Source organism: Aulonocara sp. 'chitande type north' Nkhata Bay, linkage group LG10 (genome assembly GCF_057382095.1).
Source record: "Aulonocara sp. 'chitande type north' Nkhata Bay isolate Kocher_YH1m ecotype deep benthic linkage group LG10, A_spYH_male_GT1.1, whole genome shotgun sequence".
Taxonomy (NCBI): Eukaryota; Metazoa; Chordata; class Actinopteri; order Cichliformes; family Cichlidae; genus Aulonocara; species Aulonocara sp. 'chitande type north' Nkhata Bay.
In genome coordinates this window covers 3480452-3494279 of record NC_141353.1, presented here as the reverse complement: position 1 = coordinate 3494279, position 13828 = coordinate 3480452, and the positions used below count along the sequence as shown (strand labels likewise).

The following is a 13828-nucleotide window of genomic DNA, read 5'->3' as shown; positions in this document are numbered from 1 at the left end:
CATATATTAGTGTTTTTCTTTAACATCACTCACTATCTGTATGAGTTACATCTGCCTTCAAACGCACTGAGCAAGTTCTGAAACATAAGAATGCAGGAGAGGGCGGCTCCTCTGTGTACCCTGCAGTACCTGCCTAACACGCTCTGCCTCCCACCCAACATGTGCGGTCTTTGTTCGGTACCGAACACGTTTGATCCCGACGCTGCGTTCCACTGATTTGTTAACAATGATCAAAGATCTAAAGCAGGCCTCGTCCTCGCGTCTTTGATCATAAATTCATCAATTCAAGCTCTTTACAGCACGTTCCCATATCAGCCCTGATGTGGGACAAGATTAAACTCTCTGTTACACTGCTTACTACCATCTTCTGTCTTCATGGAAAATATTACATTTATTTGGCACCATCGACTCTTCACTCAGCTTTATTTCTTTTAATGAAAATTTTAAAAAGACTTCTTTTTAGTTCCTACTGAAATTCTGAATTCCTACTGCGAAATCCTGCAGTGCAATTTCAGAGAGTAAGCAACAATAGTGTTGCTTACAAAGAAAACAATTTCATTGGAAATTCTAGGAGCTGGGATGTGATTATGTCTGCAGAAAAATAACTAAATAAGCTCTGTGTGTAATTTTAGCATTAAGTTCTAGTGAAACTCGTGAAATTAATACATGAACTCTTAAAATAGACATTTGACACACTGGATACTAAACGATGCACTTATGTAACAAAAAAAAGGCTTTACTAACTAACATTCTTTCACGTTTCTATTGTGTGTTTAACTCAAAGCACGTTTGATCAGTCATCATATGTTCATCAGACCTGGAATCTATTAAACATTTGCGCGTCTTAACTCGGCTCTGAATGCTTGGTTTTCCTTAAAGTGCTGAAACTTTAAAACCAAAGTCGGCACGAGTGGAAAAAAGACTAACGTTCACACACTTCCTTCATGTTAATGAGTCCTGATTTAATCTTGGTGCCAGTGTTTAACTCCCAGGATCAGGGAGGAGATGCAGAAACACTTAGAGAGTGCTGGCGTGTGTAACAAAAGCCATAGAATATCTGACAACAGCTTTATAACAAAATTAGTCATGGCTAAGCAGAAAGCATGTAATCCAGTTAGAACAGCTTTTGCCACGAGCTCTTTTATTTTGAAAATGCACTTCACAAATTAAATCACTGCGCTGTCATCAAGTATCTGTCAGTAATGCGAGCTCCTCATCAGATACACCTTTAGAGCTGGTCCGTGCTCCTCGCCGCGTTCAGCCGTACCTCTGCAGGCCCGGAGCGCTTCGGAAAGACGAGTTCAGGCGGAACGTTTCTGCTCGGAGTTACGGCTGCAGGATGATGGGAGCCGATGTGACTCGCAGCCAACGGTGGCCCGGGCCGAGCTCCGTGCTTTGTTCCCAGATCGAGGGGTTAATGGCTTTCCGTACTGGGCGGTGAGGGAGGAGAGGCGCAGCTTTTTTCAGGCATTCTCTGTCGGAAAATTAGGATGCAGCCTCTGTTGTCATAGCCAGGGAGCTGTCTGCCACTTTCCCAGCAGCCCTTGGGCCTGTGACAGGGAGATGGATGATATCTGCAGCCTGGCCGCACTGCTCCCCAAACACACACACACAGTTTGTCTCTGTTTCACACACACACAAACACCTATGCATGCACACACACACACTCTCTTTCTTGCACTTTTTTCCTTCCTTATTCTCATATTGTTGGCTTCTCTGACACACACGTACAGAGTGCGACTGTTTGTGTAGTACGCCCCTCTATTTGCTGCCTTTGGCAACAAAACCAATATCCTACATATCACGGGGAATCAAAATCGCACAAGTGAAAACAATGAAACTGTTTTGAGGGAAACTGCAGGATTCCTCCGCTGTTTGCTTACATGGAGTAAAAATATTATATTTCGAAATAACCGAACACACGCAGCATAATCAACAGAGGTGTTTATTAAAATCAGCAGAAAGAGCAGACGCTCCAACATCTACATTTAATGCTCGTGAATTCATGAATTGTTCAAACTGTGTACAGAGAAGTGCGGGATATTTCATTAACGAGGAAAATTGCGTGGATGTGCTTTGCAAACGATGACTTAACTTGCACGGCTCAGCTCACAGCAGTAGACGCTTTAATTAAAGAAGCTGGATTTGGATTGCAGCAGTGTATACAAGTCCATGCCCCATCCCACCACCTTCGTCTTCTCCTTTCCTCCACGCCGTTCCGTTCTCATTGTCCTTACCTGCTATCCCACTCTCCACCGTGCTGCTGATGTTCCTGCAGTTGGGATGGAATCCAGTGGCCATGTCACCTGAGCGACAGCCGGTGCATACTAATGAGGAGCCGAGGGGGCGCGGGGCTCGAGTCTGCTCTTCTCAAACTGGCAGGATTAAAAAAAAAAAGACAGGGGAAAAAAAAAAGTCTCCTTCACCACTTCACTTTAAATCCCCCCCTTCCCCCTTTTCTCCACACCTTTCTTCCTCCTCTTCCCTCTCATCACTTTGGAATAACAGAGAGAATGGGAGCTGTAAGAGGCAGACGAGGGTAGAAAAACAAGGAGAGGAGAAGGGACAAACAAGGCGCTGCAAGCAGAGGACAGAAGTGAGGGAAATGGTGACATGGGAGAGGGACGGGTGGAGAGGAAAGGAGAATGAGAGCCGGTAGGGAGCAGGGAGTAAAGGGAAACATCCATCACTGTTTTAAGTGACTGCAGTGGGACGGAGCTGAGTAAAAGGTCGCCTGGTCTCTTCCTGAGCAGAGTGGGCACCTGGGCAGAGCTGAGCGCCTTCCAAATGACTCCGGGCTAATTATCTCGCGCAGGCCGTCTGTTACGGCGGTCTGACACTTTTACTGACTCACTCGTCTACTGCAAGCAAAACAAGGCAGTCACACAACTAAACTCTCATCTGCTGCTGTCTGCTGGCATAATGGATCAGACTGAATAAGACTAGAAAAGTAAGGATTTTGTTGATGGTGTTGCAGATGCAAGTGGTATCTGTCTTACCTTAAAGCATGGAGAATGGCAGACAATTGCCGGGGCTCCTAGACGAGGAGAGATAATGATAGCAATTTAGCATAAATGTAGGAACACAGAAACTCCACCAACCTTCTTTTACACAAGAGAATCTGTGAAACGTTAAGCCTTTTGTACTGAAAGATACAAATCCATCCATGCAAACTCTGAAGAAACACAGTTTTATTATCTAAGGATCCACCTGCTCAGGGGATCAGTGGATACACTTGAGGACACACGAGGAATTCCGAGTCATGGCCTGTTTCAGCATGAACAGAAAGCACGCTGAACATGTGTCTGCTGGAGTTACAGGCGTAGGCTTAACTGAATCTTTAGCTACAAAAGCAACGACGTGGCTACAGAAGCAGGAGTTCCAGTAAGTGTAAACTCAAACTGGACATCAGTGCCAAAGTTACCACAGCCCAAATGTCTGGCAGCCAAGGGGTTAAAAACATTTAGCCTGCGGTGACAATGCCGGCTAGCTATAGGTCACATTCAAGTCCCAGCCACTGGACAGCCAGCCGGCAAGACAGAGCGTAATTATCCCAGCCAGTTACAGTTCAATAACTCCATCAAGCCGCTAGCCAGATACCAGGTTTCCCTGGCAACGCCTCCGAAGTGAATCGCAGATCAGAGAGAGAGAGAGAGAGAATGGCGAGAAAACACGGGACCCGAGCAGGGAGCAGGGCCAGGAGACACCCTCGAATACTGTGGACCTGCGCACAGCACAAACACTCGCAACCAACCAGGTCTGCGAGCATTCCAGTTGGCTAAGCCGAGACCTCTGCTCTGCCAGGCCGTCAGTCTGCTCCCTCGGAGCTTTGTTGTTTGCTTTTTAATCATCGGCCCCACTTTTCCACAATCCTGCTCCGTGCCCACGGGCCCGCCGCGAAAATCCTCGAGTCTCAGCACAGATCGCTTGTCCTTTCAACAGACAGCCGCACCTCCCACAGCACTTACTATAATCTGTAATAGTTAATGGAGTTTATCTCCCGTCGCCCTGAGAATAATAAAGAAACTTTTGTGCTTTCCATGCATGAGGATAATTACATTACAAGTGGCACTATGATTTATACTCCTTGATTGAATTAAAAACAAAATTGAATAGGCTGTGTACAAAAATGTGTGTATTTCTCCATTATTTGTGTGTGTCGCTTTGTCGCTAATGCACTTCTACGTGTGTGCGTTTAGGTGACTGTCTGGCCTCCTGCCGCAGTGTCTGGAAACTCAGACACTCCCCCCCCTCCATTCTGTACTGCCCCACTATCGGGCATACCTGATACCCCCCACCCCCAAACACACACACCTACACACTGACCACCACCACCTGCGCCTCCTCCCCACCCTGCTGCGATAAGAGATCCTCCAACAGGAAAGCCTGACAATCGAAAACAACCAAAAATCAAAAACAAGCCATCTAATTCACAAAATCCACCTGATTTCCATGTCGCTCCAGCCCAAATCCTAACGTGCCGAATAAATGTTAATCTGGCCTTATTGCTTTTAAAGCTGAGCGACGCGGCGGCGGAGTGTGTTACATGACCACCTCTGAACAATGGAGCGTAATCTCTCACACACACTCGGGCCATCAGCTGGAGTCTTTAGTTTATCTCCACCTATTCAAGGTCTGGATCAATGTTTCCTGCAGGAGCTTGAAGACTTGGCGAGAACAGAAACCTCATACCGACAGCTGTTTGTTTAACACGAGTGCAGATAAAAGCGCATCGCAACATATTAATATACGAGATCTGCTGATCCGTGCAGCAATTTCAATTATTTCGCTTTAATCAGTCCAAACATAATATTTAACATCCTGTGTCTAAACCGGCACCAGGAAAAGTCTTTTGATTGGCTCGGCATAAACACGGTGCATAAACGTTTTGTTTTTTTTAAAACAGAAACAGAAAAGAAAAGCTAATATTGCCCCTCGCTGTTAGATAGTGCAACCTTGACAGACACTTTCAGATCTACTATAACTGCAACCTGATTAAGAGTTCATTAAAAAAAGTTTTAACAATTTGAATCAGCTCTTATTTTAAATTAACCCATTTTTTAAAGTCACACTTTATACACTTCAATAATAAGTAATAACAAAACTGACACTGACAAAATAAAAGACTTTTAATGAGGAACATATTAATCCCAAAGTGTCAATGTTTTCCCTCAGCACAATGCCTACAGGCTTGGATCTGTTCACTTTCAATAAAATCACGACTTTTACAGCGTTAAAGCTTTAGCAGCATTTTCCTGAACGACACTTCCTGCCTTCGCTGCTACGTCCGATGCAGTGTGTGATGTGTGATGGCAGAATCGAGATCAATTTAGCGGTAGCTCATTGAGAACTAGTTTGACTTTGAACAAAGTTTGTATTCCCCATTGAGCGCAGTTACAAACCAGCTGGGAGCTGATTTTTACGGGGTGATATTTATTGGATCCTTGGTGGATTGCTCTGAGCGTGCTGCTTTGTTACTGTTGGAGGGGGGTGGGGGGGTGGTTGTTTCATCAGTGGGCTCGGGTGCTGCCAGACTTTGCTGCGTGTCAGACAGACCCTAATAAAACTGTCTGGCTGTTTTGTGGGCACCAGCTCCGCTCTGCCTGTGCTGCGTCTGACTGCTCAGCACTTGTCGCACTGTGCCTGCCTGTTTGGTATTCATGGGGCATGGCGCTCCTTCAGCTGTTGCTGGGGGCTCTGTGGCATAGGCACAGACTATTAGTTGGCATCGGCATTGTTCGCTATGAAACCAAATAGGGAGACGAGAAAAAAAAAACATAATTAGGGAGAGAGAAAGACTGGAGACTGGGAGAGAGTTGGAGAGGAGGGCATTAGAGAGAAAATCAATTGTTTTGAACTGTATTCCTAATACGAGTAATTTAGCAGAAATTAGGTTTTCAGAAAAGCATGCCGTCTTGGGAAAAACTGAAAGTTTAAAAACCAGGTCAAGCTGTAATTGTAAATGAATTCACACCTTTCTCTGGCACAAAAGGAAAAGAACCGATTTTTTTTTTTTATGCAGACCTAATTTATTGTAATTGCACTTCTATAGTCATGTTTATAAGAGACGGGTCCAGTGTTTTCATTTTCTATTCAGCATTCAATCTTGTCCTTTTCTCTTTAAGAGCCTGTCTTAATGAATTACGATGTCTGTCTGCGCTGAGCTACGCCTCCCGTTTAAATATTGATTGAGATCATTAACCAATTTGGTCGTTTCATCTCACCACAATCGCAGATTTCAACAGAAATATTCAGATGAAGAGAGCAACTCGGTTTCTGTTGACCCGATTCCACATTTTCAAAGCGTGGCCATAGGTTTTTATTTCACATACTGCATGGTATCTTTCTTTATTTCCCCTGATTTGAACAATCGGGACCTTTCAAAATCAATTAAATATAGAAAGATATAAAGTCATTAGAGTATTTTTTGTTTATGTATCTGGTTTATGTGCATACTTCTAACTAAAAAAAAAAAAAAAGTAGAAGTGAATTATAATTAGAAGAATTATTTTGAGGCTAATGTAGAAAATTTATATTCTAACAGTAAAATATTTGAAGACTTTCTGACATCTGGCTGAGAAATGTATCAATTGATGAAGCAGATAAGTGAAATTATCAACTATGAAAAATGTAAAGAAAAAAATGTTTTTGAACTTGTGTGTTTTAGCTCTCCAGTGCTCACAGCGGCAGCAGATGTGGCATTAGTCCTTTTGCTCCTATAGCGTCTAGACTTATCAATTTCAGAGTGACTGCTCTGGTAATGGAGGATCAGATATATTGGCTGTGTGGAGGTGGTGACAGGGGTTAATCAACATGAGCCTGGGGTGTGGTGGTTTGGACTGGTTGGTGTCCTGTCATTTCTAATCAGATCATGTGTTACTAGAATTGTATTCAAACACAGATGTTGACACAAAGAGAGATTACGGTGCCGGTTGACAGCCCAGTGCAGAATCGATGGGTATTTTTCGCTTTAATGGCGGCGGTACTGGCGCCATTACGAAAGGCGTCCTTCATGATTTTGGGGGGAAAAACAAACAAAAAAATTTCAAACAAGCGCAGCCCTGCAGATGCAGTCGCATCAGTGCTGCAGTTTTCCTTAACGGGTTCATATACGATGTCACGGAGGAGCCAACAGAACATAAACCCTTCACATATGTGCTTTTTTTTTTACTGCGCTAAGCTATTTCCTTTCTGTGTGTTAGCCATTCTCTGCACCGTCCCATCCATACATGCATTTTTAAAAGAAAATCAGCCGCTGATTCTTTCCGATTCCATGTGAAACATTCGGCAGAAAGTCGATTGTGCCGTCCGCCCGCGTCCCAAGAGCCTAACCCGTGATTTTTCATCAAGAGAGCTCACAAGTTAGGGTCTCAGGGAGCAGGTGAAGTACGACAGAGTCTACAGAGGAGCCGCAGTCAGCTGCAGGGCACTGACACCTTTCTTTCTCTCTTACTCACTCACACACAAATGCACACACACACTCACACACACACACTGTCTCTTCGTCAACCAGTGCCACTTAAACGTACCAAATTTCTATCAAAAGGCACCGAAAGCTACAAAGTGTCTATAGTTTAAATATAGTTGAAACTATAGGCACAGGCTGCAATTAAAAAACAAAGTAGCTCTGCACAGATATATGCTCCAGCGTTCCTCCGTTCTTCCACTGCGGACAACTTTTTTTTTCTCGACGGCTTGGTTTGATTCCTGTGCACACAAAGACCTGCAAAGGTAGACAGATTTTCAGGCATATGTTTAAATACACTAAAAAACAACAAAGCAGCAGACAGCAGCAGTGGCAGCAGTAGGCTGCAGAGATGACAAAGAAAGACAAAGCAGGGATTTCGCCGGAGACGGCCAGACCTAAATGATCTTCGTGGCAGTGCCCAGACAGAAGCAGAAGCAGAGGCTCAGACAAACAGACAAGCCTGCACTGCCTGCTCTGTGCTAACTAGCCTTTGTGCTGAGGAAGGAAAAGCCCCCTAGCCAAGCAGCTGGGCTCGCCTTTGTCCTAAAGAGCATCAGCTGATCATCAGTCTAAATTTCTCGCTTCCAGGGTGGCGGGACCAGGACCTGGCTGGCAGACTCTGCTCGACTGATGGATGCAGAGAGCCACCAGCAGCAGCCTCACCCTCTGGCTTTCCATCACAGCAGCCCCTACGGATAGGTACGGTTAGACACTGAATCCAAAAAAATAAAAAACGCACGGCACTTTGAGCTGCTCAGCATTACACAGAATGCGGGTAAATTTCCAGAAAAATCATCTTTTCACAAAAGCAGTACGAACGAGAGAAGGGCGGGTTCGTCTTCAGCACAGGTACCGAAACTTGCCTCCCTTCCCATATTTCACTTTCCACTGCTGACTGCAATACCCTCGACACCAGACTCTACCACCTACCAGCCCAACTCTGCCGCCACAGCAGCAAGCTTGGCGATAAGTTATCAGTGTCAGAAGGCACGGCGCTTCAGCGAGACAATTAACTGGAAAGCAGCTCCAGCCCGGCCGGAGCCAAACAGTCACAATCCAGACCTTAGCTGCACTTAAAAATGCCAAACTGCAGTAAATGCTAAAGCAATACTGAAAACATTCCCATATCGTTTTCACCGGTCGTGTACCCAAACACACCAGTGAATGCCCCCCCCCCACTCCCCCCGCCCGCCCCCCCCCCCCTCCTCCCAATCATCCCACAACTCCTCCTCCTCAGACCAGGAGAAGAAAAAAAAGCAGCCGGATAGATGTCTCTGACTGTCTCCTTCTCTCTGGGGAACGCCAGGCAAAGTGGAGGCTTCCGGAAATGAATGCGCCGCGCCACCCGACGCGTTGCCTCGCATGCTCACTCTTCTGTCTGCCACCGACTACGCCTTTTGTTATCCGCCTCTGAGCTGAGGATGATGAAGAACAGAACGAGGGGGGGGAAAAAAGGGCAGTGGCAGAAGAAAGGAGGGGGAGACGGTGGGGGGCGGCGCGGGTGCCGGTAAAGGCTGAGGTGTCCGCGGGAAGCTGCAGCCAGACGCAGGTCAGTGAGGTGGGACGTCTCCGCCACCCCACCCCTCACCCCCACCCACTACTCCCCAGCACACAGCATCCCTCCTTTCCAATTGCATTGTCAGCTCCATCTCAGCATCTCAACCCCCACCCCTCCACAGCACCAATACCACCACCAGAACTACTCATTCTCCTCCTACCTGCTCATGACGATGGGACATCAGCCATGTCGTGACACTGTTATCTACACCCTCTACTTTTATTTTTCTTCCCTGTCTTCTTCTCTCTCGTACCCATCGCAGGTCCGACGCGTCACGCTGCCGTTGCCAAACAAACAACGGGATATAAAAAAATTAAAATGAGAAACCCCAAAACATTTGCTCCCTCTAGCTGCCGCTGCCGCCGGAACCCGCTACTTTGCTTTCACTCATCCCCCTCCCCCATCTGACCCTTGCACCCCAAGCCCTACCTTCTATTACTATCTCCACCCCACCCCCTCCCACCACCCATCCCCTCCCATCACTCCAGGTCTGTACCTGTCTGCTTGTCTGTTTCTCCCTGTCTGCAGCTGCTTGCCCAAAGTGAGATACTGCAGCAGGAGTCTGCAGCGACAGCCCTCGCTCTTTCTCTCCCCCCTCTCTCTTTCTCTCTCTCTCTCTCTCACACACACACACACCCTCCATCCAGCCTTTGCTGGTGAACACGTTCCTCCCTGTGCTGATCAATTTCTTCTCTTTTTCAGCAGCACACACACACACACACACACACGCGTGCACACTGCAGTGGACTGGTTGGCCGTGGTGGAGGATGCACTGTAGCTATCCCACTGTCTTGTAGCATCGGTGCAGCTGGTACAGTCACATCCAAACACATGCACAGCAGAGGTAGCCACTGACACAAAATTACCATCTCAGACAGAGAGCACACAAATGGCATTGCACACACACAACATAGGCAGCAACAAACTAACAAGACCCCCACACCCCAAAAACCAGACAGAGAACAGTGAGACAGAGTGACACTCCAGCTGCTTTGCTTAGCTCTCTCTCTCACACACACACACACACACACACACACACACACACACACACACACACACACACACACACACACACACACACACACACAGCAATGTGGTCAGCACAAGCACGAACACAAACTGTCACTGTCACAATATTGTGACCGAGGCTTGACAGCAGCGAGCGGCAGCATAAGGCACACGGCTGTTTGAGTCAGACACAAAAGCAAATATCTGGTCCAAGAATTTCCTCATCGTTCTTGTCAAGTGTTACATTTTCAGATCATGCTTTTTGGATCCTGCACGATCACACGCAAAATACAGAAACGTGTCACTGTGCCGCCCAGCACTACATCTATGTCTATGTGGAAATATACATAATGGAGCTCAGCAAGCATAATTTCGAGTCAGACTGATTAACTCGAAGGGTCACAAAAACATCAAACCTACTTTCAGCGTTTGCCAGAATTCTTCACTGTTCGTAGCCAAAGCAGCATTTGGTCATTTTAATGTTTAAAAACCTCAACAATAGAAAGAAATGTGACATACATTTGTCTTTATGTAATTAAGATATTTTGTTTGAGATACCGAGGGACAAACCCGTAGAGAGTACATTTTAAAAATATGACATTTTACTCATTCTCATTCAGCCTGAACCAGATCTGCCCTCGACAGCTTGCGCTAATCTCAAACCTTAATCACCTTCAACACCGTGGATAGATTAGGGTTACGACCCTGTGCCACAAAGAGGGGCCAGAGAAAGAGAGAGAGAGGTCTGCAAATGTTATCATTGATTGATTATGCCCTTTAATTCAAATGGAAAGCATCAGCTTCCCAACTCTGCTGCAGTGCAGGAAAAAGGCTCTCACAGCAAATGTCACTTCATCAAAGATGTCAAATTCGTCTGTACCTTTCCGTCCTGCAGAAACACACAGAAACATGGCGAGCTAAGCGCCGAAGAGGTGCACAAGTAAATCCTGCTGCCAATGTCAAAATCGTGGCTATGGGGGATGGTTGGTCCTTGTGGATCGGCTCGGCGATGGTGGCGGTGACGCAGAGACGGGGCGGGGGGGATTTTGTTGTATGCTACAGCCAGTGGGGCCAGCAGGCGGCCATATAGGTGATCAATCAGCTCCATTACAGCAGTGTCACTGCCGAGTCTGGAGTTATCCTGCCCATCACCCCTCCACAATACACGCAAACATCGCCTGTTTCTAGTCTAGACTGGAAAATAGAATCCCGCAGCGTGATGAAACTGGTCCATGAGAGTAAACACAGTGAAAAAACAGATGAGTTTCTGCTGTGTATCAGTGACATATTCTCAGATTCAGAATCAGGGCATGCGCATGTATAATACTAGGATGGGATTCACCTCCAATCAGAGGATGCATAAAGTTGTTTTGACAGAGATGAAGCAGATTCTGATACACTTGCTTTGAATTGCATCAAGACACAGCTTTTCAAAGCAACCAAAAATAGGATCGGCTCCATTGTGATTGGTAAGTAGCTCGCACAATGAGCCCAAAGACATTATGCAGCAGACACTCGCAATGACACTGTTCATGTTTCTACACTCAGCTCAGAATATCTCCATGCAGCCTGGAGATGCATATCTGTGCTGGCAGATGCCAGGCGAGCATTAGACAGGTATCCCACTGATGGAGTTATCTCAGTCAGCTGAAGCAGCACAGACTGGGACCATGGAGCAGCACAAGTAGGAGGAGGGAAAGAGAAGAGTGAAGGAGAAAGATGGAGGCTGGAAGGGGAGGAGAGCGGGCGGCGGGGAATATGTGATGCACAGCACCTCGCAGCCAGCCAGCCAGCCAGCCAGCCAGCCAGCGGGACATTAATGACGATCATGTCTTGTCACACTGCTGTCGGCCAGTCAGCAGATCTTGCCCTTGTCCCTGCCCTTCTCCAATCAATTGCATCGATCTGTCCCAGGGGTCAAGGGGCAAGAGCGTATCAATAGGGGGAGAGCGGCTGATGCAGCAGGCAGAGAGGGGCGCACTCCAGACAGATCGATGACACCCCACCCCCATGTGTCTGTGTGTGTGTCTGTGTGTGTTTGGGGGGCGGGTGAAAGTAGTTATGATTATTCATTTGCCATTAACCCGAATGCATTAAGGGAATATGTTTCCTTGGGAAGAAATGGTGCTCGAGGCTGCTCATTTTTATAGGGAAGTGAGATTTTATGAGTTGGGGAGCTAGAGTAGCGTTCTGGCCAGAACCGACAGCGTTCTGGTCTCAGACGATTTGTTACCAAGGTTTCCACCCATTGGTGACGTCAAAAGCAAGAAGCCAATCTCTGCTCTCAGAGAGATTACAGATGTAAGCAGCAGTTGGCTGATTTTCCAATGTTTTGTGCCTGAGTGTCACTGTCTGCAATACAACTAAACGGCTCACAGAACTTTGAGTATCACAAAGTGTATTAGTCTCGTGTGATGGGTCTCTTGCTTTGAATATACAGTTTCTCTGACATCGAAACAAAAATGCAGGACAATCTGCAATCTGATCACAATGTAAACATTGCATCCACTCCACAGGCGGTAACATAAATTCACTTTAGGGACTGTTTATTTTTGTTTTGAGCTCAGTGAGATTTATCTTCATATGGAGCTTTAAAGAGCAGCAGCATTTGCTAGCGTTTAGCTGAACACATGCAACAGGAAACAACTATAAACTGGCCAAAAAAGAAGAAAAATCATCCAAAATGAATTATTATTCTAGGTTTCAGCAACTTTCCTTATTGCTGGTCTAATACACGCACTCTTTAGGTTTCTGGCTGCCTTCACTGATGAAATGTAGAGCAAATGTGATGCTCCATGATTGGCTGTCTGCGCAGTGCTGCCAGCTCTTCCTGCTGTACATCATTTGGACTGCAGCACACCAAATTCAATCAAGGCAATCTTTATTTTATTAATTCTTAAAGTCATCTGAAGAACCTTGAAGTTCCTTGCCAGCGTACTTCTCAAAGGGGCTGTTATAGCAGTGGGGGCAGAAAAAAATTAATAAATCAGCAACCTAAACCGGCCCTATCTAATCCCATAATTTATTTGTTTAACCATCCCATAAATGAAGGCCCAGCTGGAACCAATGACCAGCTGGACAGAAGAGTGCTGAGGCAGCATGATTCTCAGCAGCAACGCTTTCCTCGACACATCTGGAGGAACGACTGAAGTTCAGAGGTGAGGAAAGATGAGAAAATCGCAGCTCTTGAAATAAACACTAGTGAGGCACATCTTGATTCTGCATACTCTGTTAAATTTGTAAGAGCTAAAGACGAAGGAAACAAAGTTTGCATTTGTGATTAAATAAAGAAGCTACATTTGGTGCTGCCTGAACTAACTCTTCATTCCAAGCTGACTGGCATGAGATCCCCTCTGCGTTCCTCAGCACACTGTCCACTTTTCAACACTTCTTCTGACTCTTCTTCCTGTGAGTGGGTCAGAACAGCAGCAGCAGCAGCAGCAATGTGAAACCCGGTGGTGTGTAGCTGAATAAGGAGGCGTGATCTTCCTGACAGTGGGATTACAAAATGGAAGATAAAAGGCCTTCTTTGGTTTCCAGGGATTTACCAGGATCATATTCCCACACAGAAACCTGTTTGATGACAGTGACTCTACCGGCCATGCAATGCTGACAAGGATCGCTGGATTTCAACGGTGTTAGTTTCCCTCCAGATTTAATTACTGATGATCTAAAAATAGCCAATTAATTCCATTCAATAGCTGCACTGATAGGAAACAGGTAAGGGGTTTTCCGCAACTGTTCACACTGGAAGAGCAGGCTAACTTTGCAGACAACCCTTCAGCCAAAGAAAT

At 46.1% G+C, this 13828-nt stretch overlaps 1 long non-coding RNA gene across 1 annotated transcript in view; it reads right to left on the bottom strand.

Moving 5' to 3' along the window:
• Window positions 1-1186: 1186 nt before the first annotated feature.
• LOC147320036 (uncharacterized) overlaps window positions 1187-13828 on the bottom strand; it is a 45229-nt gene continuing 32587 nt past the window's right edge. The window contains exon 3 of the long non-coding RNA XR_015131197.1: window positions 1187-3037. This is a non-coding gene — a long non-coding RNA (uncharacterized LOC147320036). The remainder of the gene's footprint in view (window positions 3038-13828) is intronic.